The 24,178-nt window shown below is 45.3% G+C and overlaps 18 non-coding genes across 18 annotated transcripts; all 18 read right to left on the reverse strand.

Moving 5' to 3' along the window:
• Nucleotides 1–960: 960 nt before the first annotated feature.
• On the reverse strand, nucleotides 961–1,151 carry LOC141187169 (U2 spliceosomal RNA). Its single transcript, XR_012261380.1, has one exon. It is a non-coding gene; the product is annotated as a U2 spliceosomal RNA (small nuclear RNA).
• Nucleotides 1,152–2,275: 1,124 nt separating this feature from the next.
• LOC141185567 (U2 spliceosomal RNA) lies at nucleotides 2,276–2,467 on the reverse strand. The gene has a single exon (XR_012260218.1). It is a non-coding gene; the product is annotated as a U2 spliceosomal RNA (small nuclear RNA).
• A 1,122-nt stretch (nucleotides 2,468–3,589) lies between these two features.
• LOC141191201 (U2 spliceosomal RNA) lies at nucleotides 3,590–3,780 on the reverse strand. The gene has a single exon (XR_012265200.1). It is a non-coding gene; the product is annotated as a U2 spliceosomal RNA (small nuclear RNA).
• Nucleotides 3,781–4,902: 1,122 nt separating this feature from the next.
• Nucleotides 4,903–5,093, reverse strand: LOC141187170 (U2 spliceosomal RNA). Its single transcript, XR_012261381.1, has one exon. It is a non-coding gene; the product is annotated as a U2 spliceosomal RNA (small nuclear RNA).
• Nucleotides 5,094–6,218: 1,125 nt separating this feature from the next.
• Nucleotides 6,219–6,409, reverse strand: LOC141187171 (U2 spliceosomal RNA). The gene has a single exon (XR_012261382.1). It is a non-coding gene; the product is annotated as a U2 spliceosomal RNA (small nuclear RNA).
• Nucleotides 6,410–7,537: 1,128 nt separating this feature from the next.
• Nucleotides 7,538–7,728, reverse strand: LOC141187172 (U2 spliceosomal RNA). Its single transcript, XR_012261383.1, has one exon. It is a non-coding gene; the product is annotated as a U2 spliceosomal RNA (small nuclear RNA).
• Nucleotides 7,729–8,849: 1,121 nt separating this feature from the next.
• On the reverse strand, nucleotides 8,850–9,040 carry LOC141187173 (U2 spliceosomal RNA). Its single transcript, XR_012261384.1, has one exon. It is a non-coding gene; the product is annotated as a U2 spliceosomal RNA (small nuclear RNA).
• Nucleotides 9,041–10,164: 1,124 nt separating this feature from the next.
• On the reverse strand, nucleotides 10,165–10,355 carry LOC141187174 (U2 spliceosomal RNA). The gene has a single exon (XR_012261385.1). It is a non-coding gene; the product is annotated as a U2 spliceosomal RNA (small nuclear RNA).
• A 1,125-nt stretch (nucleotides 10,356–11,480) lies between these two features.
• On the reverse strand, nucleotides 11,481–11,671 carry LOC141185370 (U2 spliceosomal RNA). The gene has a single exon (XR_012260039.1). It is a non-coding gene; the product is annotated as a U2 spliceosomal RNA (small nuclear RNA).
• A 1,128-nt stretch (nucleotides 11,672–12,799) lies between these two features.
• Nucleotides 12,800–12,990, reverse strand: LOC141187176 (U2 spliceosomal RNA). The gene has a single exon (XR_012261386.1). It is a non-coding gene; the product is annotated as a U2 spliceosomal RNA (small nuclear RNA).
• Nucleotides 12,991–14,112: 1,122 nt separating this feature from the next.
• On the reverse strand, nucleotides 14,113–14,303 carry LOC141187177 (U2 spliceosomal RNA). The gene has a single exon (XR_012261387.1). It is a non-coding gene; the product is annotated as a U2 spliceosomal RNA (small nuclear RNA).
• Nucleotides 14,304–15,425: 1,122 nt separating this feature from the next.
• Nucleotides 15,426–15,615, reverse strand: LOC141184729 (U2 spliceosomal RNA). Its single transcript, XR_012259456.1, has one exon. It is a non-coding gene; the product is annotated as a U2 spliceosomal RNA (small nuclear RNA).
• Nucleotides 15,616–16,736: 1,121 nt separating this feature from the next.
• LOC141185371 (U2 spliceosomal RNA) lies at nucleotides 16,737–16,927 on the reverse strand. Its single transcript, XR_012260040.1, has one exon. It is a non-coding gene; the product is annotated as a U2 spliceosomal RNA (small nuclear RNA).
• A 1,122-nt stretch (nucleotides 16,928–18,049) lies between these two features.
• Nucleotides 18,050–18,240, reverse strand: LOC141187178 (U2 spliceosomal RNA). The gene has a single exon (XR_012261388.1). It is a non-coding gene; the product is annotated as a U2 spliceosomal RNA (small nuclear RNA).
• Nucleotides 18,241–19,360: 1,120 nt separating this feature from the next.
• LOC141185282 (U2 spliceosomal RNA) lies at nucleotides 19,361–19,553 on the reverse strand. The gene has a single exon (XR_012259959.1). It is a non-coding gene; the product is annotated as a U2 spliceosomal RNA (small nuclear RNA).
• A 1,121-nt stretch (nucleotides 19,554–20,674) lies between these two features.
• On the reverse strand, nucleotides 20,675–20,865 carry LOC141185040 (U2 spliceosomal RNA). Its single transcript, XR_012259739.1, has one exon. It is a non-coding gene; the product is annotated as a U2 spliceosomal RNA (small nuclear RNA).
• Nucleotides 20,866–21,983: 1,118 nt separating this feature from the next.
• Nucleotides 21,984–22,174, reverse strand: LOC141187180 (U2 spliceosomal RNA). Its single transcript, XR_012261390.1, has one exon. It is a non-coding gene; the product is annotated as a U2 spliceosomal RNA (small nuclear RNA).
• Nucleotides 22,175–23,295: 1,121 nt separating this feature from the next.
• On the reverse strand, nucleotides 23,296–23,486 carry LOC141187181 (U2 spliceosomal RNA). Its single transcript, XR_012261391.1, has one exon. It is a non-coding gene; the product is annotated as a U2 spliceosomal RNA (small nuclear RNA).
• Nucleotides 23,487–24,178: the final 692 nt, after the last annotated feature.

Consider the following 24,178-nt stretch of genomic DNA (forward strand, 5'->3'; position numbering starts at 1 on the left):
TAGATCTGCATAACTCCACCTCTTTTAGCACAGTACCCTCAACCCCCGGCTGTTCCCACCCGCCTCAACACCGTTGGAAGGGAGGAGAACCAATTAAGGCGGGGGGGGGGTGGAACGAGCAGCTGTCTACCCTTAGCAGGAGGGTTGCTGATTAATTACCTCTCCTGCTGCTGCTGCTGCTGGCTGTCCAGCAGCAGACTGAAGGTGGCTGCTGCTGTGCGCAGGTATATAAAGGCTCAGAGCCTATTATGACACGCGCAGCCAGCGTTCCATTGCCACATTCCGTCTACTGCAGGCGGGATACCTGGATGGCTGAATGTCACTGAGAAGCTCACAGAGACCGCCATAAGCAAAAGTTTAAAAGATTGCCACAGACTAATCAACCAAACTTTTTGGGTTGGTTTCTCTTTTATAGTCTGCAGGCATTAAATGAAAGAAGTCAGTGTTCCAGCAGAGGGAGACAACGTTTCAGAAAAGGCATTGTAGCAAACCAAAAAAGAAATTTTAAGCGCAGCAGAGTAACCAGCTCACATACCTGTTAGCTCAGGTGAGTTTAAAAGGCTGCTGTTGATAACAAGGGCATTTGCTAAATAGATGGTGTGTGTGCAACAATATACTGAAAGGTCAATTATATTGTGCAGCTTATCTCACCACCTGTAGTTATTTAGGTGAAAGCTCCAAAATGCTTGCCTAATATGTCTGTTTATCCAAAAGGAAGTATAGAGGGAGAGCTAGATAGATAGCATTGCATTACATTACATTACATGGCAATGCAATGCACAGTTGCTGAAGTTGAACCAAAATGAGCTTGTCATCTGGCTTCTGCAACTTTTAACATGAAAAATCCAATGAGGAGAAGAAAAGCAAAGCCAAAGAGTCCATCCCAAAATCCGACAAACAAGCAAAATGAACAAAAAGCATTGAATTCAATTCTTTCTGATATTAGAAACTGCATTAAAGAAGGGGTGCACCGGTCCTGGAGATACTGCAATACCAGGTCAATGCGTGGAGTGGACAGAGCAAGCTCTTTTTCCATCTCCCTGTTCTAAAAATCCATTTAATATATGGTCCCCAGATAGGGGACGTATCAGATATTAAACTGATAAGAACAGATACTACACTTGATCTTAGCCAAAAGGCCGAGAAGCGATAACCAGAATTGGTTTCCGACTACGGTGCCACCCAAGGATTCTGAAAAGTCCATTTGTGGAGATGGCCACCTGGACTCCCGTTAAGAAGACATGCTGTCAACCTCTAGATCCCTCACATGCCTGCACTTTTCGGCTTGCTGCTGCTGCAATCCACGCGTTTTAGATCTGCATAACTCCACCTCTTTTAGCACAGTACCCTCAACCCCCGGCTGTTCCCACCCGCCTCAACACCGTTGGAAGGGAGGAGAACCATTTAAGGCGGGGGGGGGGGGGGTGGAACGAGCAGCTGTCTACCCTTAGCAGGAGGGTTGCTGATTAATTACCTCTCCTGCTGCTGCTGCTGCTGGCTGTCCAGCAGCAGACTGAAGGTGGCTGCTGCTGTGCGCAGGTATATAAAGGCTCAGAGCCTATTATGACACGCGCAGCCAGCGTTCCATTGCCACATTCCGTCTACTGCAGGCGGGATACCTGGATGGCTGAATGTCACTGAGAAGCTCACAGAGACCGCCATAAGCAACAGTTTAAAAGAATGCCACAGACTAATCAACCAAACTTTTTGGGTTGGTTTCTCTTTTATAGTCTGCAGGCATTAAATGAAAGAAGTCAGTGTTCCAGCAGAGGGAGACAACGTTTCAGAAAAGGCATTGTAGCAAACCAAAAAAGAAATTTTAAGCGCAGCAGAGTAACCAGCTCACATACCTGTTAGCTCAGGTGAGTTTAAAAGGCTGCTGTTGATAACAAGGGCATTTGCTAAATAGATGGTGTGTGTGCAACAATATACTGAAAGGTCAATTATATTGTGCAGCTTATCTCACCACCTGTAGTTATTTAGGTGAAAGCTCCAAAATGCTTGCCTAATATGTCTGTTTATCCAAAAGGAAGTATAGAGGGAGAGCTAGATAGATAACATTGCATTACATTACATTACATGGCAATGCAATGCACAGTTGCTGAAGTTGAACCAAAATGAGCTTGTCATCTGGCTTCTGCAACTTTTAACATGAAAAATCCAATGAGGAGAAGAAAAGCAAAGCCAAAGAGTCCATCCCAAAATCCGACAAACAAGCAAAATGAACAAAAAGCATTGAATTCAATTCTTTCTGATTTTAGAAACTGCATTAAAGAAGGGGTGCACCGGTCCTGGAGATACTGCAATACCAGGTCAATGCGTGGAGTGGACAGAAGAAAGCTCTTTTTCCATCTCCCTGTTCTAAAAATCCATTTAATATATGGTCCCCAGATAGGGGACGTATCAGATATTAAACTGATAAGAACAGATACTACACTTGATCTTAGCCAAAAGGCCGAGAAGCGATAACCAGAATTGGTTTCCGACTACGGTGCCACCCAAGGATTCTGAAAAGTCCATTTGTGGAGATGGCCACCTGGACTCCCGTTAAGAAGACATGCTGTCAACCTCTAGATCCCTCACATGCCTGCACTTTTCGGCTTGCTGCTGCTGCAATCCACGCGTTTTAGATCTGCATAACTCCACCTCTTTTAGCACAGTACCCTCAACCCCCGGCTGTTCCCACCCGCCTCAACACCGTTGGAAGGGAGGAGAACCAATTAAGGCGGGGGGGGGGGGTGGAACGAGCAGCTGTCTACCCTTAGCAGGAGGGTTGCTGATTAATTACCTCTCCTGCTGCTGCTGCTGCTGGCTGTCCAGCAGCAGACTGAAGGTGGCTGCTGCTGTGCGCAGGTATATAAAGGCTCAGAGCCTATTATGACACGCGCAGCCAGCGTTCCATTGCCACATTCCGTCTACTGCAGGCGGGATACCTGGATGGCTGAATGTCACTGAGAAGCTCACAGAGACCGCCATAAGCAACAGTTTAAAAGAATGCCACAGACTAATCAACCAAACTTTTTGGGTTGGTTTCTCTTTTATAGTCTGCAGGCATTAAATGAAAGAAGTCAGTGTTCCAGCAGAGGGAGACAACGTTTCAGAAAAGGCATTGTAGCAAACCAAAAAAGAAATTTTAAGCGCAGCAGAGTAACCAGCTCACATACCTGTTAGCTCAGGTGAGTTTAAAAGGCTGCTGTTGATAACAAGGGCATTTGCTAAATAGATGGTGTGTGTGCAACAATATACTGAAAGGTCAATTATATTGTGCAGCTTATCTCACCACCTGTAGTTATTTAGGTGAAAGCTCCAAAATGCTTGCCTAATATGTCTGTTTATCCAAAAGGAAGTATAGAGGGAGAGCTAGATAGATAGCATTGCATTACATTACATTACATGGCAATGCAATGCACAGTTGCTGAAGTTGAACCAAAATGAGCTTGTCATCTGGCTTCTGCAACTTTTAACATGAAAAATCCAATGAGGAGAAGAAAAGCAAAGCCAAAGAGTCCATCCCAAAATCCGACAAACAAGCAAAATGAACAAAAAGCATTGAATTCAACTCTTTCTGATTTTAGAAACTGCATTAAAGAAGGGGTGCACCGGTCCTGGAGATACTGCAATACCAGGTCAATGCGTGGAGTGGACAGAGCAAGCTCTTTTTCCATCTCCCTGTTCTAAAAATCCATTTAATATATGGTCCCCAGATAGGGGACGTATCAGATATTAAACTGATAAGAACAGATACTACACTTGATCTTAGCCAAAAGGCCAAGAAGCGATAACCAGAATTGGTTTCCGACTACGGTGCCACCCAAGGATTCTGAAAAGTCCATTTGTGGAGATGGCCACCTGGACTCCCGTTAAGAAGACATGCTGTCAACCTCTAGATCCCTCACATGCCTGCACTTTTCGGCTTGCTGCTGCTGCAATCCACGCGTTTTAGATCTGCATAACTCCACCTCTTTTAGCACAGTACCCTCAACCCCCGGCTGTTCCCACCCGCCTCAACACCGTTGGAAGGGAGGAGAACCAATTAAGGCGGGGGGGGGGGGGTGTGGAACGAGCAGCTGTCTACCCTTAGCAGGAGGGTTGCTGATTAATTACCTCTCCTGCTGCTGCTGCTGGCTGTCCAGCAGCAGACTGAAGGTGGCTGCTGCTGTGCGCAGGTATATAAAGGCTCAGAGCCTATTATGACACGCGCAGCCAGCGTTCCATTGCCACATTCCGTCTACTGCAGGCGGGATACCTGGATGGCTGAATGTCACTGAGAAGCTCACAGAGACCGCCATAAGCAACAGTTTAAAAGAATGCCACAGACAAATCAACCAAACTTTTTGGGTTGGTTTCTCTTTTATAGTCTGCAGGCATTAAATGAAAGAAGTCAGTGTTCCAGCAGAGGGAGACAACGTTTCAGAAAAGGCATTGTAGCAAACCAAAAAAGAAATTTTAAGCGCAGCAGAGTAACCAGCTCACATACCTGTTAGCTCAGGTGAGTTTAAAAGGCTGCTGTTGATAACAAGGGCATTTGCTAAATAGATGGTGTGTGTGCAACAATATACTGAAAGGTCAATTATATTGTGCAGCTTATCTCACCACCTGTAGTTATTTAGGTGAAAGCTCCAAAATGCTTGCCTAATATGTCTGTTTATCCAAAAGGAAGTATAGAGGGAGAGCTAGATAGATAGCATTGCATTACATTACATTACATGGCAATGCAATGCACAGTTGCTGAAGTTGAACCAAAATGAGCTTGTCATCTGGCTTCTGCAACTTTTAACATGAAAAATCCAATGAGGAGAAGAAAAGCAAAGCCAAAGAGTCCATCCCAAAATCCGACAAACAAGCAAAATGAACAAAAAGCATTGAATTCAATTCTTTCTGATTTTAGAAACTGCATTAAAGAAGGGGTGCACCGGTCCTGGAGATACTGCAATACCAGGTCAATGCGTGGAGTGGACAGAGCAAGCTCTTTTTCCATCTCCCTGTTCTAAAAATCCATTTAATATATGGTCCCCAGATAGGGGACGTATCAGATATTAAACTGATAAGAACAGATACTACACTTGATCTTAGCCAAAAGGCCGAGAAGCGATAACCAGAATTGGTTTCCGACTACGGTGCCACCCAAGGATTCTGAAAAGTCCATTTGTGGAGATGGCCACCTGGACTCCCGATAAGAAGACATGCTGTCAACCTCTAGATCCCTCACATGCCTGCACTTTTCGGCTTGCTGCTGCTGCAATCCACGCGTTTTAGATCTGCATAACTCCACCTCTTTTAGTACAGTACCCTCAACCCCCGGCTGTTCCCACCCGCCTCAACACCGTTGGAAGGGAGGAGAACCAATTAAGGCGGGGGGGGGGGGGGGTGGAACGAGCAGCTGTCTACCCTTAGCAGGAGGGTTGCTGATTAATTACCTCTCCTGCTGCTGCTGCTGCTGGCTGTCCAGCAGCAGACTGAAGGTGGCTGCTGCTGTGCGCAGGTATATAAAGGCTCAGAGCCTATTATGACACGCGCAGCCAGCGTTCCATTGCCACATTCCGTCTACTGCAGGCGGGATACCTGGATGGCTGAATGTCACTGAGAAGCTCACAGAGACCGCCATAAGCAACAGTTTAAAAGAATGCCACAGACTAATCAACCAAACTTTTTGGGTTGGTTTCTCTTTTATAGTCTGCAGGCATTAAATGAAAGAAGTCAGTGTTCCAGCAGAGGGAGACAACGTTTCAGAAAAGGCATTGTAGCAAACCAAAAAAGAAATTTTAAGCGCAGCAGAGTAACCAGCTCACATACCTGTTAGCTCAGGTGAGTTTAAAAGGCTGCTGTTGATAACAAGGGCATTTGCTAAATAGATGGTGTGTGTGCAACAATATACTGAAAGGTCAATTATATTGTGCAGCTTATCTCACCACCTGTAGTTATTTAGGTGAAAGCTCCAAAATGCTTGCCTAATATGTCTGTTTATCCAAAAGGAAGTATAGAGGGAGAGCTAGATAGATAGCATTGCATTACATTACATTACATGGCAATGCAATGCACAGTTGCTGAAGTTGAACCAAAATGAGCTTGTCATCTGGCTTCTGCAACTTTTAACATGAAAAATCCAATGAGGAGAAGAAAAGCAAAGCCAAAGAGTCCATCCCAAAATCCGACAAACAAGCAAAATGAACAAAAAGCATTGAATTCAATTCTTTCTGATTTTAGAAACTGCATTAAAGAAGGGGTGCACCGGTCCTGGAGATACTGCAATACCAGGTCAATGCGTGGAGTGGACAGAGCAAGCTCTTTTTCCATCTCCCTGTTCTAAAAATCCATTTAATATATGGTCCCCAGATAGGGGACGTATCAGATATTAAACTGATAAGAACAGATACTACACTTGATCTTAGCCAAAAGGCCGAGAAGCGATAACCAGAATTGGTTTCCGACTACGGTGCCACCCAAGGATTCTGAAAAGTCCATTTGTGGAGATGGCCACCTGGACTCCCGTTAAGAAGACATGCTGTCAACCTCTAGATCCCTCACATGCCTGCACTTTTCGGCTTGCTGCTGCTGCAATCCACGCGTTTTAGATCTGCATAACTCCACCTCTTTTAGCACAGTACCCTCAACCCCCGGCTGTTCCCACCCGCCTCAACACCGTTGGAAGGGAGGAGAACCAATTAAGGCGGGGGGGGGGGGGGGTGGAACGAGCAGCTGTCTACCCTTAGCAGGAGGGTTGCTGATTAATTACCTCTCCTGCTGCTGCTGCTGCTGCTGGCTGTCCAGCAGCAGACTGAAGGTGGCTGCTGCTGTGCGCAGGTATATAAAGGCTCAGAGCCTATTATGACACGCGCAGCCAGCGTTCCATTGCCACATTCCGTCTACTGCAGGCGGGATACCTGGATGGCTGAATGTCACTGAGAAGCTCACAGAGACCGCCATAAGCAACAGTTTAAAAGAATGCCACAGACTAATCAACCAAACTTTTTGGGTTGGTTTCTCTTTTATAGTCTGCAGGCATTAAATGAAAGAAGTCAGTGTTCCAGCAGAGGGAGACAACGTTTCAGAAAAGGCATTGTAGCAAACCAAAAAAGAAATTTTAAGCGCAGCAGAGTAACCAGCTCACATACCTGTTAGCTCAGGTGAGTTTAAAAGGCTGCTGTTGATAACAAGGGCATTTGCTAAATAGATGGTGTGTGTGCAACAATATACTGAAAGGTCAATTATATTGTGCAGCTTATCTCACCACCTGTAGTTATTTAGGTGAAAGCTCCAAAATGCTTGCCTAATATGTCTGTTTATCCAAAAGGAAGTATAGAGGGAGAGCTAGATAGATAGCATTGCATTACATTACATTACATGGCAATGCAATGCACAGTTGCTGAAGTTGAACCAAAATGAGCTTGTCATCTGGCTTCTGCAACTTTTAACATGAAAAATCCAATGAGGAGAAGAAAAGCAAAGCCAAAGAGTCCATCCCAAAATCCGACAAACAAGCAAAATGAACAAAAAGCATTGAATTCAATTCTTTCTGATTTTAGAAACTGCATTAAAGAAGGGGTGCACCGGTCCTGGAGATACTGCAATACCAGGTCAATGCGTGGAGTGGACAGAGCAAGCTCTTTTTCCATCTCCCTGTTCTAAAAATCCATTTAATATATGGTCCCCAGATAGGGGACGTATCAGATATTAAACTGATAAGAACAGATACTACACTTGATCTTAGCCAAAAGGCCGAGAAGCGATAACCAGAATTGGTTTCCGACTACGGTGCCACCCAAGGATTCTGAAAAGTCCATTTGTGGAGATGGCCACCTGGACTCCCGTTAAGAAGACATGCTGTCAACCTCTAGATCCCTCACATGCCTGCACTTTTCGGCTTGCTGCTGCTGCAATCCACGCGTTTTAGATCTGCATAACTCCACCTCTTTTAGCACAGTACCCTCAACCCCCGGCTGTTCCCACCCGCCTCAACACCGTTGGAAGGGAGGAGAACCAATTAAGGCGGGGGGGGGGGGGGTGGAACGAGCAGCTGTCTACCCTTAGCAGGAGGGTTGCTGATTAATTACCTCTCCTGCTGCTGCTGCTGGCTGTCCAGCAGCAGACTGAAGGTGGCTGCTGCTGTGCGCAGGTATATAAAGGCTCAGAGCCTATTATGACACGCGCAGCCAGCGTTCCATTGCCACATTCCGTCTACTGCAGGCGGGATACCTGGATGGCTGAATGTCACTGAGAAGCTCCCAGAGACCGCCATAAGCAACAGTTTAAAAGAATGCCACAGACAAATCAACCAAACTTTTTGGGTTGGTTTCTCTTTTATAGTCTGCAGGCATTAAATGAAAGAAGTCAGTGTTCCAGCAGAGGGAGACAACGTTTCAGAAAAGGCATTGTAGCAAACCAAAAAAGAAATTTTAAGCGCAGCAGAGTAACCAGCTCACATACCTGTTAGCTCAGGTGAGTTTAAAAGGCTGCTGTTGATAACAAGGGCATTTGCTAAATAGATGGTGTGTGTGCAACAATATACTGAAAGGTCAATTATATTGTGCAGCTTATCTCACCACCTGTAGTTATTTAGGTGAAAGCTCCAAAATGCTTGCCTAATATGTCTGTTTATCCAAAAGGAAGTATAGAGGGAGAGCTAGATAGATAGCATTGCATTACATTACATTACATGGCAATGCAATGCACAGTTGCTGAAGTTGAACCAAAATGAGCTTGTCATCTGGCTTCTGCAACTTTTAACATGAAAAATCCAATGAGGAGAAGAAAAGCAAAGCCAAAGAGTCCATCCCAAAATCCGACAAACAAGCAAAATGAACAAAAAGCATTGAATTCAATTCTTTCTGATTTTAGAAACTGCATTAAAGAAGGGGTGCACCGGTCCTGGAGATACTGCAATACCAGGTCAATGCGTGGAGTGGACAGAGCAAGCTCTTTTTCCATCTCCCTGTTCTAAAAATCCATTTAATATATGGTCCCCAGATAGGGGACGTATCAGATATTAAACTGATAAGAACAGATACTACACTTGATCTTAGCCAAAAGGCCGAGAAGCGATAACCAGAATTGGTTTCCGACTACGGTGCCACCCAAGGATTCTGAAAAGTCCATTTGTGGAGATGGCCACCTGGACTCCCGATAAGAAGACATGCTGTCAACCTCTAGATCCCTCACATGCCTGCACTTTTCGGCTTGCTGCTGCTGCAATCCACGCGTTTTAGATCTGCATAACTCCACCTCTTTTAGTACAGTACCCTCAACCCCCGGCTGTTCCCACCCGCCTCAACACCGTTGGAAGGGAGGAGAACCAATTAAGGCGGGGGGGGGGGGGGTGGAACGAGCAGCTGTCTACCCTTAGCAGGAGGGTTGCTGATTAATTACCTCTCCTGCTGCTGCTGCTGCTGGCTGTCCAGCAGCAGACTGAAGGTGGCTGCTGCTGTGCGCAGGTATATAAAGGCTCAGAGCCTATTATGACACGCGCAGCCAGCGTTCCATTGCCACATTCCGTCTACTGCAGGCGGGATACCTGGATGGCTGAATGTCACTGAGAAGCTCACAGAGACCGCCATAAGCAACAGTTTAAAAGAATGCCACAGACTAATCAACCAAACTTTTTGGGTTGGTTTCTCTTTTATAGTCTGCAGGCATTAAATGAAAGAAGTCAGTGTTCCAGCAGAGGGAGACAACGTTTCAGAAAAGGCATTGTAGCAAACCAAAAAAGAAATTTTAAGCGCAGCAGAGTAACCAGCTCACATACCTGTTAGCTCAGGTGAGTTTAAAAGGCTGCTGTTGATAACAAGGGCATTTGCTAAATAGATGGTGTGTGTGCAACAATATACTGAAAGGTCAATTATATTGTGCAGCTTATCTCACCACCTGTAGTTATTTAGGTGAAAGCTCCAAAATGCTTGCCTAATATGTCTGTTTATCCAAAAGGAAGTATAGAGGGAGAGCTAGATAGATAGCATTGCATTACATTACATTACATGGCAATGCAATGCACAGTTGCTGAAGTTGAACCAAAATGAGCTTGTCATCTGGCTTCTGCAACTTTTAACATGAAAAATCCAATGAGGAGAAGAAAAGCAAAGCCAAAGAGTCCATCCCAAAATCCGACAAACAAGCAAAATGAACAAAAAGCATTGAATTCAATTCTTTCTGATTTTAGAAACTGCATTAAAGAAGGGGTGCACCGGTCCTGGAGATACTGCAATACCAGGTCAATGCGTGGAGTGGACAGAGCAAGCTCTTTTTCCATCTCCCTGTTCTAAAAATCCATTTAATATATGGTCCCCAGATAGGGGACGTATCAGATATTAAACTGATAAGAACAGATACTACACTTGATCTTAGCCAAAAGGCCGAGAAGCGATAACCAGAATTGGTTTCCGACTACGGTGCCACCCAAGGATTCTGAAAAGTCCATTTGTGGAGATGGCCACCTGGACTCCCGTTAAGAAGACATGCTGTCAACCTCTAGATCCCTCACATGCCTGCACTTTTCGGCTTGCTGCTGCTGCAATCCACGCGTTTTAGATCTGCATAACTCCACCTCTTTTAGCACAGTACCCTCAACCCCCGGCTGTTCCCACCCGCCTCAACACCGTTGGAAGGGAGGAGAACCAATTAAGGCGGGGGGGGGGGGTGGAACGAGCAGCTGTCTACCCTTAGCAGGAGGGTTGCTGATTAATTACCTCTCCTGCTGCTGCTGCTGCTGCTGGCTGTCCAGCAGCAGACTGAAGGTGGCTGCTGCTGTGCGCAGGTATATAAAGGCTCAGAGCCTATTATGACACGCGCAGCCAGCGTTCCATTGCCACATTCCGTCTACTGCAGGCGGGATACCTGGATGGCTGAATGTCACTGAGAAGCTCACAGAGACCGCCATAAGCAACAGTTTAAAAGAATGCCACAGACTAATCAACCAAACTTTTTGGGTTGGTTTCTCTTTTATAGTCTGCAGGCATTAAATGAAAGAAGTCAGTGTTCCAGCAGAGGGAGACAACGTTTCAGAAAAGGCATTGTAGCAAACCAAAAAAGAAATTTTAAGCGCAGCAGAGTAACCAGCTCACATACCTGTTAGCTCAGGTGAGTTTAAAAGGCTGCTGTTGATAACAAGGGCATTTGCTAAATAGATGGTGTGTGTGCAACAATATACTGAAAGGTCAATTATATTGTGCAGCTTATCTCACCACCTGTAGTTATTTAGGTGAAAGCTCCAAAATGCTTGCCTAATATGTCTGTTTATCCAAAAGGAAGTATAGAGGGAGAGCTAGATAGATAGCATTGCATTACATTACATTACATGGCAATGCAATGCACAGTTGCTGAAGTTGAACCAAAATGAGCTTGTCATCTGGCTTCTGCAACTTTTAACATGAAAAATCCAATGAGGAGAAGAAAAGCAAAGCCAAAGAGTCCATCCCAAAATCCGACAAACAAGCAAAATGAACAAAAAGCATTGAATTCAATTCTTTCTGATTTTAGAAACTGCATTAAAGAAGGGGTGCACCGGTCCTGGAGATACTGCAATACCAGGTCAATGCGTGGAGTGGACAGAGCAAGCTCTTTTTCCATCTCGATGTTCTAAAAATCCATTTAATATATGGTCCCCAGATAGGGGACGTATCAGATATTAAACTGATAAGAACAGATACTACACTTGATCTTAGCCAAAAGGCCGAGAAGCGATAACCAGAATTGGTTTCCGACTACGGTGCAACCCAAGGATTCTGAAAAGTCCATTTGTGGAGATGGCCACCTGGACTCCCGTTAAGAAGACATGCTGTCAACCTCTAGATCCCTCACATGCCTGCACTTTTCGGCTTGCTGCTGCTGCAATCCACGCGTTTTAGATCTGCATAACTCCACCTCTTTTAGCACAGTACCCTCAACCCCCGGCTGTTCCCACCCGCCTCAACACCGTTGGAAGGGAGGAGAACCAATTAAGGCGGGGGGGGGGGGGGGTGGAACGAGCAGCTGTCTACCCTTAGCAGGAGGGTTGCTGATTAATTACCTCTCCTGCTGCTGCTGCTGCTGCTGGCTGTCCAGCAGCAGACTGAAGGTGGCTGCTGCTGTGCGCAGGTATATAAAGGCTCAGAGCCTATTATGACACGCGCAGCCAGCGTTCCATTGCCACATTCCGTCTACTGCAGGCGGGATACCTGGATGGCTGAATGTCACTGAGAAGCTCACAGAGACCGCCATAAGCAACAGTTAAAAAGAATGCCACAGACTAATCAACCAAACTTTTTGGATTGGTTTCTCTTTTATAGTCTGCAGGCATTAAATGAAAGAAGTCAGTGTTCCAGCAGAGGGAGACAACGTTTCAGAAAAGGCATTGTAGCAAACCAAAAAAGAAATTTTAAGCGCAGCAGAGTAACCAGCTCACATACCTGTTAGCTCAGGTGAGTTTAAAAGGCTGCTGTTGATAACAAGGGCATTTGCTAAATAGATGGTGTGTGTGCAACAATATACTGAAAGGTCAATTATATTGTGCAGCTTATCTCACCACCTGTAGTTATTTAGGTGAAAGCTCCAAAATGCTTGCCTAATATGTCTGTTTATCCAAAAGGAAGTATAGAGGGAGAGCTAGATAGATAGCATTGCATTACATTACATTACATGGCAATGCAATGCACAGTTGCTGAAGTTGAACCAAAATGAGCTTGTCATCTGGGTTCTGCAACTTTTAACATGAAAAATCCAATGAGGAGAAGAAAAGCAAAGCCAAAGAGTCCATCCCAAAATCCGACAAACAAGCAAAATGAACAAAAAGCATTGAATTCAATTCTTTCTGATTTTAGAAACTGCATTAAAGAAGGGGTGCACCGGTCCTGGAGATACTGCAATACCAGGTCAATGCGTGGAGTGGACAGAGCAAGCTCTTTTTCCATCTCCCTGTTCTAAAAATCCATTTAATATATGGTCCCCAGATAGGGGACGTATCAGATATTAAACTGATAAGAACAGATACTACACTTGATCTTAGCCAAAAGGCCGAGAAGCGATAACCAGAATTGTTTCCGACTACGGTGCCACCCAAGGATTCTGAAAAGTCCATTTGTGGAGATGGCCACCTGGACTCCCGTTAAGAAGACATGCTGTCAACCTCTAGATCCCTCACATGCCTGCACTTTTCGGCTTGCTGCTGCTGCAATCCACGCGTTTTAGATCTGCATAACTCCACCTCTTTTAGCACAGTACCCTCAACCCCCGGCTGTTCCCACCCGCCTCAACACCGTTGGAAGGGAGGAGAACCAATTAAGGCGGGGGGGGGGGGGTGGAACGAGCAGCTGTCTACCCTTAGCAGGAGGGTTGCTGATTAATTACCTCTCCTGCTGCTGCTGCTGCTGGCTGTCCAGCAGCAGACTGAAGGTGGCTGCTGCTGTGCGCAGGTATATAAAGGCTCAGAGCCTATTATGACACGCGCAGCCAGCGTTCCATTGCCACATTCCGTCTACTGCAGGCGGGATACCTGGATGGCTGAATGTCACTGAGAAGCTCACAGAGACCGCCATAAGCAACAGTTTAAAAGAATGCCACAGACTAATCAACCAAACTTTTTGGGTTGGTTTCTCTTTTATAGTCTGCAGGCATTAAATGAAAGAAGTCAGTGTTCCAGCAGAGGGAGACAACGTTTCAGAAAAGGCATTGTAGCAAACCAAAAAAGAAATTTTAAGCGCAGCAGAGTAACCAGCTCACATACCTGTTAGCTCAGGTGAGTTTAAAAGGCTGCTGTTGATAACAAGGGCATTTGCTAAATAGATGGTGTGTGTGCAACAATATACTGAAAGGTCAATTATATTGTGCAGCTTATCTCACCACCTGTAGTTATTTAGGTGAAAGCTCCAAAATGCTTGCCTAATATGTCTGTTTATCCAAAAGGAAGTATAGAGGGAGAGCTAGATAGATAGCATTGCATTACATTACATTACATGGCAATGCAATGCACAGTTGCTGAAGTTGAACCAAAATGAGCTTGTCATCTGGCTTCTGCAACTTTTAACATGAAAAATCCAATGAGGAGAAGAAAAGCAAAGCCAAAGAGTCCATCCCAAAATCCGACAAACAAGCAAAATGAACAAAAAGCATTGAATTCAATTCTTTCTGATTTTAGAAACTGCATTAAAGAAGGGGTGCACCGGTCCTGGAGATACTGCAATACCAGGTCAATGCGTGGAGTGGACAGAGCAAGCTCTTTTTCCATCTCCCTGTTCTAAAAATCCATTTAATATATGGTCCCCAGATAGGGGACGTATCAGATATTAAACTGATAAGAACAGATACTACACTTGATCTTAGCCAAAAGGCCGAGAAGCGATAACCAGAATTGGTTTCCGACTACGGTGCCACCCAAGGATTCTGAAAAGTCCATTTGTGGAGATGGCCACCTGGACTCCCGATAAGAAGACATGCTGTCAACCTCTAGATCCCTCACATGCCTGCACTTTTCGGCTTGCTGCTGCTGCAATCCACGCGTTTTAGATCTGCATAACTCCACCTCTTTTAGTACAGTACCCTCAACCCCCGGCTGTTCCCACCCGCCTCAACACCGTTGGAAGGGAGGAGAACCAATTAAGGCGGGGGGGGGGGGTGGAACGAGCAGCTGTCTACCCTTAGCAGGAGGGTTGCTGATTAATTACCTCTCCTGCTGCTGCTGCTGCTGGCTGTCCAGCAGCAGACTGAAGGTGGCTGCTGCTGTGCGCAGGTATATAAAGGCTCAGAGCCTATTATGACACGCGCAGCCAGCGTTCCATTGCCACATTCCGTCTACTGCAGGCGGGATACCTGGATGGCTGAATGTCACTGAGAAGCTCACAGAGACCGCCATAAGCAACAGTTTAAAAGAATGCCACAGACTAATCAACCAAACTTTTTGGGTTGGTTTCTCTTTTATAGTCTGCAGGCATTAAATGAAAGAAGTCAGTGTTCCAGCAGAGGGAGACAACGTTTCAGAAAAGGCATTGTAGCAAACCAAAAAAGAAATTTTAAGCGCAGCAGAGTAACCAGCTCACATACCTGTTAGCTCAGGTGAGTTTAAAAGGCTGCTGTTGATAACAAGGGCATTTGCTAAATAGATGGTGTGTGTGCAACAATATACTGAAAGGTTAATTATATTGTGCAGCTTATCTCACCACCTGTAGTTATTTAGGTGAAAGCTCCAAAATGCTTGCCTAATATGTCTGTTTATCCAAAAGGAAGTATAGAGGGAGAGCTAGATAGATAGCATTGCATTACATTACATTACATGGCAATGCAATGCACAGTTGCTGAAGTTGAACCAAAATGAGCTTGTCATCTGGCTTCTGCAACTTTTAACATGAAAAATCCAATGAGGAGAAGAAAAGCAAAGCCAAAGAGTCCATCCCAAAATCCGACAAACAAGCAAAATGAACAAAAAGCATTGAATTCAATTCTTTCTGATTTTAGAAACTGCATTAAAGAAGGGGTGCACCGGTCCTGGAGATACTGCAATACCAGGTCAATGCGTGGAGTGGACAGAGCAAGCTCTTTTCCATCTCCCTGTTCTAAAAATCCATTTAATATATGGTCCCCAGATAGGGGACGTATCAGATATTAAACTGATAAGAACAGATACTACACTTGATCTTAGCCAAAAGGCCGAGAAGCGATAACCAGAATTGGTTTCCGACTACGGTGCCACCCAAGGATTCTGAAAAGTCCATTTGTGGAGATGGCCACCTGGACTCCCGTTAAGAAGACATGCTGTCAACCTCTAGATCCCTCACATGCCTGCACTTTTCGGCTTGCTGCTGCTGCAATCCACGCGTTTTAGATCTGCATAACTCCACCTCTTTTAGCACAGTACCCTCAACCCCCGGCTGTTCCCACCCGCCTCAACACCGTTGGAAGGGAGGAGAACCAATTAAGGCGGGGGGGGGGGTGGAACGAGCAGCTGTCTACCCTTAGCAGGAGGGTTGCTGATTAATTACCTCTCCTGCTGCTGCTGCTGCTGGCTGTCCAGCAGCAGACTGAAGGTGGCTGCTGCTGTGCGCAGGTATATAAAGGCTCAGAGCCTATTATGACACGCGCAGCCAGCGTTCCATTGCCACATTCCGTCTACTGCAGGCGGGATACCTGGATGGCTGAATGTCACTGAGAAGCTCACAGAGACCGCCATAAGCAACAGTTTAAAAGAATGCCACAGACTAATCAACCAAACTTTTTGGGTTGGTTTCTCTTTTATAGTCTGCAGGCATTAAATGAAAGAAGTCAGTGTTCCAGCAGAGGGAGACAACGTTTCAGAAAAGGCATTGTAGCAAACCAAAAAAGAAATTTTAAGCGCAGCAGAGTAACCAGCTCACATACCTGTTAGCTCAGGTGAGTTTAAAAGGCTGCTGTTGATAACAAGGGCATTTGCTAAATAGATGGTGTGTGTGCAACAATATACTGAAAGGTCAATTATATTGTGCAGCTTATCTCACCACCTGTAGTTATTTAGGTGAAAGCTCCAAAATGCTTGCCTAATATGTCTGTTTATCCAAAAGGAAGTATAGAGGGAGAGCTAGATAGATAGCATTGCATTACATTACATTACATGGCAATGCAATGCACAGTTGCTGAAGTTGAACCAAAATGAGCTTGTCATCTGGCTTCTGCAACTTTTAACATGAAAAATCCAATGAGGAGAAGAAAAGCAAAGCCAAAGAGTCCATCCCAAAATCCGACAAACAAGCAAAATGAACAAAAAGCATTGAATTCAATTCTTTCTGATTTTAGAAACTGCATTAAAGAAGGGGTGCACCGGTCCTGGAGATACTGCAATACCAGGTCAATGCGTGGAGTGGACAGAGCAAGCTCTTTTTCCATCTCGATGTTCTAAAAATCCATTTAATATATGGTCCCCAGATAGGGGACGTATCAGATATTAAACTGATAAGAACAGATACTACACTTGATCTTAGCCAAAAGGCCGAGAAGCGATAACCAGAATTGGTTTCCGACTACGGTGCAACCCAAGGATTCTGAAAAGTCCATTTGTGGAGATGGCCACCTGGACTCCCGTTAAGAAGACATGCTGTCAACCTCTAGATCCCTCACATGCCTGCACTTTTCGGCTTGCTGCTGCTGCAATCCACGCGTTTTAGATCTGCATAACTCCACCTCTTTTAGCACAGTACCCTCAACCCCCGGCTGTTCCCACCCGCCTCAACACCGTTGGAAGGGAGGAGAACCAATTAAGGCGGGGGGGGGGGGTGGAACGAGCAGCTGTCTACCCTTAGCAGGAGGGTTGCTGATTAATTACCTCTCCTGCTGCTGCTGCTGCTGGCTGTCCAGCAGCAGACTGAAGGTGGCTGCTGCTGTGCGCAGGTATATAAAGGCTCAGAGCCTATTATGACACGCGCAGCCAGCGTTCCATTGCCACATTCCGTCTACTGCAGGCGGGATACCTGGATGGCTGAATGTCACTGAGAAGCTCACAGAGACCGCCATAAGCAACAGTTTAAAAGAATGCCACAGACTAATCAACCAAACTTTTTGGGTTGGTTTCTCTTTTATAGTCTGCAGGCATTAAATGAAAGAAGTCAGTGTTCCAGCAGAGGGAGACAACGTTTCAGAAAAGGCATTGTAGCAAACCAAAAAAGAAATTTTAAGCGCAGCAGAGTAACCAGCTCACATACCTGTTAGCTCAGGTGAGTTTAAAAGGCTGCTGTTGATAACAAGGGCATTTGCTAAATAGATGGTGTGTGTGCAACAATATACTGAAAGGTCAATTATATTGTGCAGCTTATCTCACCACCTGTAGTTATTTAGGTGAAAGCTCCAAAATGCTTGCCTAATATGTCTGTTTATCCAAAAGGAAGTATAGAGGGAGAGCTAGATAGATAGCATTGCATTACATTACATTACATGGCAATGCAATGCACAGTTGCTGAAGTTGAACCAAAATGAGCTTGTCATCTGGCTTCTGCAACTTTTAACATGAAAAATCCAATGAGGAGAAGAAAAGCAAAGCCAAAGAGTCCATCCCAAAATCCGACAAACAAGCAAAATGAACAAAAAGCATTGAATTCAATTCTTTCTGATTTTAGAAACTGCATTAAAGAAGGGGTGCACCGGTCCTGGAGATACTGCAATACCAGGTCAATGCGTGGAGTGGACAGAGCAAGCTCTTTTTCCATCTCCCTGTTCTAAAAATCCATTTAATATATGGTCCCCAGATAGGGGACGTATCAGATATTAAACTGATAAGAACAGATACTACACTTGATCTTAGCCAAAAGGCCGAGAAGCGATAACCAGAATTGGTTTCCGACTACGGTGCCACCCAAGGATTCTGAAAAGTCCATTTGTGGAGATGGCCACCTGGACTCCCGTTAAGAAGACATGCTGTCAACCTCTAGATCCCTCACATGCCTGCACTTTTCGGCTTGCTGCTGCTGCAATCCACGCGTTTTAGATCTGCATAACTCCACCTCTTTTAGCACAGTACCCTCAACCCCCGGCTGTTCCCACCCGCCTCAACACCGTTGGAAGGGAGGAGAACCAATTAAGGCGGGGGGGGGGTGGAACGAGCAGCTGTCTACCCTTAGCAGGAGGGTTGCTGATTAATTACCTCTCCTGCTGCTGCTGCTGCTGGCTGTCCAGCAGCAGACTGAAGGTGGCTGCTGCTGTGCGCAGGTATATAAAGGCTCAGAGCCTATTATGACACGCGCAGCCAGCGTTCCATTGCCACATTCCGTCTACTGCAGGCGGGATACCTGGATGGCTGAATGTCACTGAGAAGCTCACAGAGACCGCCATAAGCAACAGTTTAAAAGAATGCCACAGACTAATCAACCAAACTTTTTGGGTTGGTTTCTCTTTTATAGTCTGCAGGCATTAAATGAAAGAAGTCAGTGTTCCAGCAGAGGGAGACAACGTTTCAGAAAAGGCATTGTAGCAAACCAAAAAAGAAATTTTAAGCGCAGCAGAGTAACCAGCTCACATACCTGTTAGCTCAGGTGAGTTTAAAAGGCTGCTGTTGATAACAAGGGCATTTGCTAAATAGATGGTGTGTGTGCAACAATATACTGAAAGGTCAATTATATTGTGCAGCTTATCTCACCACCTGTAGTTATTTAGGTGAAAGCTCCAAAATGCTTGCCTAATATGTCTGTTTATCCAAAAGGAAGTATAGAGGGAGAGCTAGATAGATAGCATTGCATTACATTACATTACATGGCAATGCAATGCACAGTTGCTGAAGTTGAACCAAAATGAGCTTGTCATCTGGCTTCTGCAACTTTTAACATGAAAAATCCAATGAGGAGAAGAAAAGCAAAGCCAAAGAGTCCATCCCAAAATCCGACAAACAAGCAAAATGAACAAAAAGCATTGAATTCAATTCTTTCTGATTTTAGAAACTGCATTAAAGAAGGGGTGCACCGGTCCTGGAGATACTGCAATACCAGGTCAATGCGTGGAGTGGACAGAGCAAGCTCTTTTTCCATCTCCCTGTTCTAAAAATCCATTTAATATATGGTCCCCCCAGATAGGGGACGTATCAGATATTAAACTGATAAGAACAGATACTACACTTGATCTTAGCCAAAAGGCCGAGAAGCGATAACCAGAATTGGTTTCCGACTACGGTGCCACCCAAGGATTCTGAAAAGTCCATTTGTGGAGATGGCCACCTGGACTCCCGTTAAGAAGACATGCTGTCAACCTCTAGATCCCTCACATGCCTGCACTTTTCGGCTTGCTGCTGCTGCAATCCACGCGTTTTAGATCTGCATAACTCCACCTCTTTTAGCACAGTACCCTCAACCCCCGGCTGTTCCCACCCGCCTCAACACCGTTGGAAGGGAGGAGAACCAATTAAGGCGGGGGGGGGGGTGGAACGAGCAGCTGTCTACCCTTAGCAGGAGGGTTGCTGATTAATTACCTCTCCTGCTGCTGCTGCTGCTGGCTGTCCAGCAGCAGACTGAAAGTGGCTGCTGCTGTGCGCAGGTATATAAAGGCTCAGAGCCTATTATGACACGCGCAGCCAGCGTTCCATTGCCACATTCCGTCTACTGCAGGCGGGATACCTGGATGGCTGAATGTCACTGAGAAGCTCACAGAGACCGCCATAAGCAACAGTTTAAAAGAATGCCACAGACTAATCAACCAAACTTTTTGGGTTGGTTTCTCTTTTATAGTCTGCAGGCATTAAATGAAAGAAGTCAGTGTTCCAGCAGAGGGAGACAACGTTTCAGAAAAGGCATTGTAGCAAACCAAAAAAGAAATTTTAAGCGCAGCAGAGTAACCAGCTCACATACCTGTTAGCTCAGGTGAGTTTAAAAGGCTGCTGTTGATAACAAGGGCATTTGCTAAATAGATGGTGTGTGTGCAACAATATACTGAAAGGTCAATTATATTGTGCAGCTTATCTCACCACCTGTAGTTATTTAGGTGAAAGCTCCAAAATGCTTGCCTAATATGTCTGTTTATCCAAAAGGAAGTATAGAGGGAGAGCTAGATGGATAGCATTGCATTACATTACATTACATGGCAATGCAATGCACAGTTGCTGAAGTTGAACCAAAATGAGCTTGTCATCTGGCTTCTGCAACTTTTAACATGAAAAATCCAATGAGGAGAAGAAAAGCAAAGCCAAAGAGTCCATCCCAAAATCCGACAAACAAGCAAAATGAACAAAAAGCATTGAATTCAATTCTTTCTGATTTTAGAAACTGCATTAAAGAAGGGGTGCACCGGTCCTGGAGATACTGCAATATCAGGTCAATGCGTGGAGTGGACAGAGCAAGCTCTTTTTCCATCTCCCTGTTCTAAAAATCCATTTAATATATGGTCCCCAGATAGGGGACGTATCAGATATTAAACTGATAAGAACAGATACTACACTTGATCTTAGCCAAAAGGCCGAGAAGCGATAACCAGAATTGGTTTCCGACTACGGTGCCACCCAAGGATTCTGAAAAGTCCATTTGTGGAGATGGCCACCTGGACTCCCGTTAAGAAGACATGCTGTCAACCTCTAGATCCCTCACATGCCTGCACTTTTCGGCTTGCTGCTGCTGCAATCCACGCGTTTTAGATCTGCATAACTCCACCTCTTTTAGCACAGTACCCACTACCCCCGGCGGTTCCCACCCGCCTCAACACCGTTGGAAGGGAGATGAACCAATTAAGGCGGGGGGGGGGGTGTGGAACGAGCAGCTGTCTACCCTTAGCAGGAGGGTTGCTGATTAATTACCTCTCCTGCTGCTGCTGCTGCTGGCTGTCCAGCAGCAGACTGAAGGTGGCTGCTGCTGTGCGCAGGTATATAAAGGCTCAGAGCCTATTATGACACGCGCAGCCAGCGTTCCATTGCCACATTCCGTCTACTGCAGGCGGGATACCTGGATGGCTGAATGTCACTGAGAAGCTCACAGAGACCGCCATAAGCAACAGTTTAAAAGAATACCACAGACTAATCAACCAAACTTTTTGGGTTGGTTTCTCTTTTATAGTCTGCAGGCATTAAATGAAAGAAGTCAGTGTTCCAGCAGAGGGAGACAACGTTTCAGAAAAGGCATTGTAGCAAACCAAAAAAGAAATTTTAAGCGCAGCAGAGTAACCAGCTCACATACCTGTTAGCTCAGGTGAGTTTAAAAGGCTGCTGTTGATAACAAGGGCATTTGCTAAATAGATGGTGTGTGTGCAACAATATACTGAAAGGTCAATTATATTGTGCAGCTTATCTCACCACCTGTAGTTATTTAGGTGAAAGCTCCAAAATGCTTGCCTAATATGTCTGTTTATCCAAAAGGAAGTATAGAGGGAGAGCTAGATAGATAGCATTGCATTACATTACATGGCAATGCAATGCACAGTTGCTGAAGTTGAACCAAAATGAGCTTGTCATCTGGCTTCTGCAACTTTTAACATGAAAAATCCAATGAGGAGAAGAAAAGCAAAGCCAAAGAGTCCATCCCAAAATCCGACAAACAAGCAAAATGAACAAAAAGCATTGAATTCAATTCTTTCTGATTTTAGAAACTGCATTAAAGAAGGGGTGCACCGGTCCTGGAGATACTGCAATACCAGGTCAATGCGTGGAGTGGACAGAGCAAGCTCTTTTTCCATCTCCCTGTTCTAAAAATCCATTTAATATATGGTCCCCAGATAGGGGACGTATCAGATATTAAACTGATAAGAACAGATACTACACTTGATCTTAGCCAAAAGGCCGAGAAGCGATAACCAGAATTGGTTTCCGACTACGGTGCCACCCAAGGATTCTGAAAAGTCCATTTGTGGAGATGGCCACCTGGACTCCCGTTAAGAAGACATGCTGTCAACCTCTAGATCCCTCACATGCCTGCACTTTTCGGCTTGCTGCTGCTGCAATCCACGCGTTTTAGATCTGCATAACTCCACCTCTTTTAGCACAGTACCCTCAACCCCCGGCTGTTCCCACCCGCCTCAACACCGTTGGAAGGGAGGAGAACCAATTAAGGCGGGGGGGGGGGTGGAACGAGCAGCTGTCTACCCTTAGCAGGAGGGTTGCTGATTAATTACCTCTCCTGCTGCTGCTGCTGCTGGCTGTCCAGCAGCAGACTGAAGGTGGCTGCTGCTGTGCGCAGGTATATAAAGGCTCAGAGCCTATTATGACACACGCAGCCAGCGTTCCATTGCCACATTCCGTCTACTGCAGGCGGGATACCTGGATGGCTGAATGTCACTGAGAAGCTCACAGAGACCGCCATAAGCAACAGTTTAAAAGAATGCCACAGACTAATCAACCAAACTTTTTGGGTTGGTTTCTCTTTTATAGTCTGCAGGCATTAAATGAAAGAAGTCAGTGTTCCAGCAGAGGGAGACAACGTTTCAGAAAAGGCATTGTAGCAAACCAAAAAAGAAATTTTAAGCGCAGCAGAGTAACCAGCTCACATACCTGTTAGCTCAGGTGAGTTTAAAAGGCTGCTGTTGATAACAAGGGCATTTGCTAAATAGATGGTGTGTGTGCAACAATATACTGAAAGGTCAATTATATTGTGCAGCTTATCTCACCACCTGTAGTTATTTAGGTGAAAGCTCCAAAATGCTTGCCTAATATGTCTGTTTATCCAAAAGGAAGTATAGAGGGAGAGCTAGATAGATAGCATTGCATTACATTACATTACATGGCAATGCAATGCACAGTTGCTGAAGTTGAACCAAAATGAGCTTGTCATCTGGCTTCTGCAACTTTTAACATGAAAAATCCAATGAGGAGAAGAAAAGCAAAGCCAAAGAGTCCATCCCAAAATCCGACAAACAAGCAAAATGAACAAAAAGCATTGAATTCAATTCTTTCTGATTTTAGAAACTGCATTAAAGAAGGGGTGCACCGGTCCTGGAGATACTGCAATACCAGGTCAATGCGTGGAGTGGACAGAGCAAGCTCTTTTTCCATCTCCCTGTTCTAAAAATCCATTTAATATATGGTCCCCAGATAGGGGACGTATCAGATATTAAACTGATAAGAACAGATACTACACTTGATCTTAGCCAAAAGGCCGAGAAGCGATAACCAGAATTGGTTTCCGACTACGGTGCCACCCAAGGATTCTGAAAAGTCCATTTGTGGAGATGGCCACCTGGACTCCCGTTAAGAAGACATGCTGTCAACCTCTAGATCCCTCACATGCCTGCACTTTTCGGCTTGCTGCTGCTGCAATCCACGCATTTTAGATCTGCATAACTCCACCTCTTTTAGCACAGTACCCTCAACCCCCGGCTGTTCCCACCCGCCTCAACACCGTTGGAAGGGAGGAGAACCAATTAAGGTGGGGGGGGGTGGAACGAGCAGCTGTCTACCCTTAGCAGGAGGGTTGCTGATTAATTACCTCTCCTGCTGCTGCTGCTGCTGGCTGTCCAGCAGCAGACTGAAGGTGGCTGCTGCTGTGCGCAGGTATATAAAGGCTCAGAGCCTATTATGACACGCGCAGCCAGCGTTCCATTGCCACATTCCGTCTACTGCAGGCGGGATACCTGGATGGCTGAATGTCACTGAGAAGCTCACAGAGACCGCCATAAGCAACAGTTTAAAAGAATGCCACAGACTAATCAACCAAACTTTTTGGGTTGGTTTCTCTTTTATAGTCTGCAGGCATTAAATGAAAGAAGTCAGTGTTCCAGCAGAGGGAGACAACGTTTCAGAAAAGGCATTGTAGCAAACCAAAAAAGAAATTTTAAGCGCAGCAGAGTAACCAGCTCACAT

Source organism: Phyllobates terribilis, unplaced genomic scaffold (assembly GCF_046119375.1).
Source record: "Phyllobates terribilis strain yellow unplaced genomic scaffold, ASM4611937v1 Scaffold_40__1_contigs__length_11209783, whole genome shotgun sequence".
Taxonomy (NCBI): Eukaryota; Metazoa; Chordata; class Amphibia; order Anura; family Dendrobatidae; genus Phyllobates; species Phyllobates terribilis.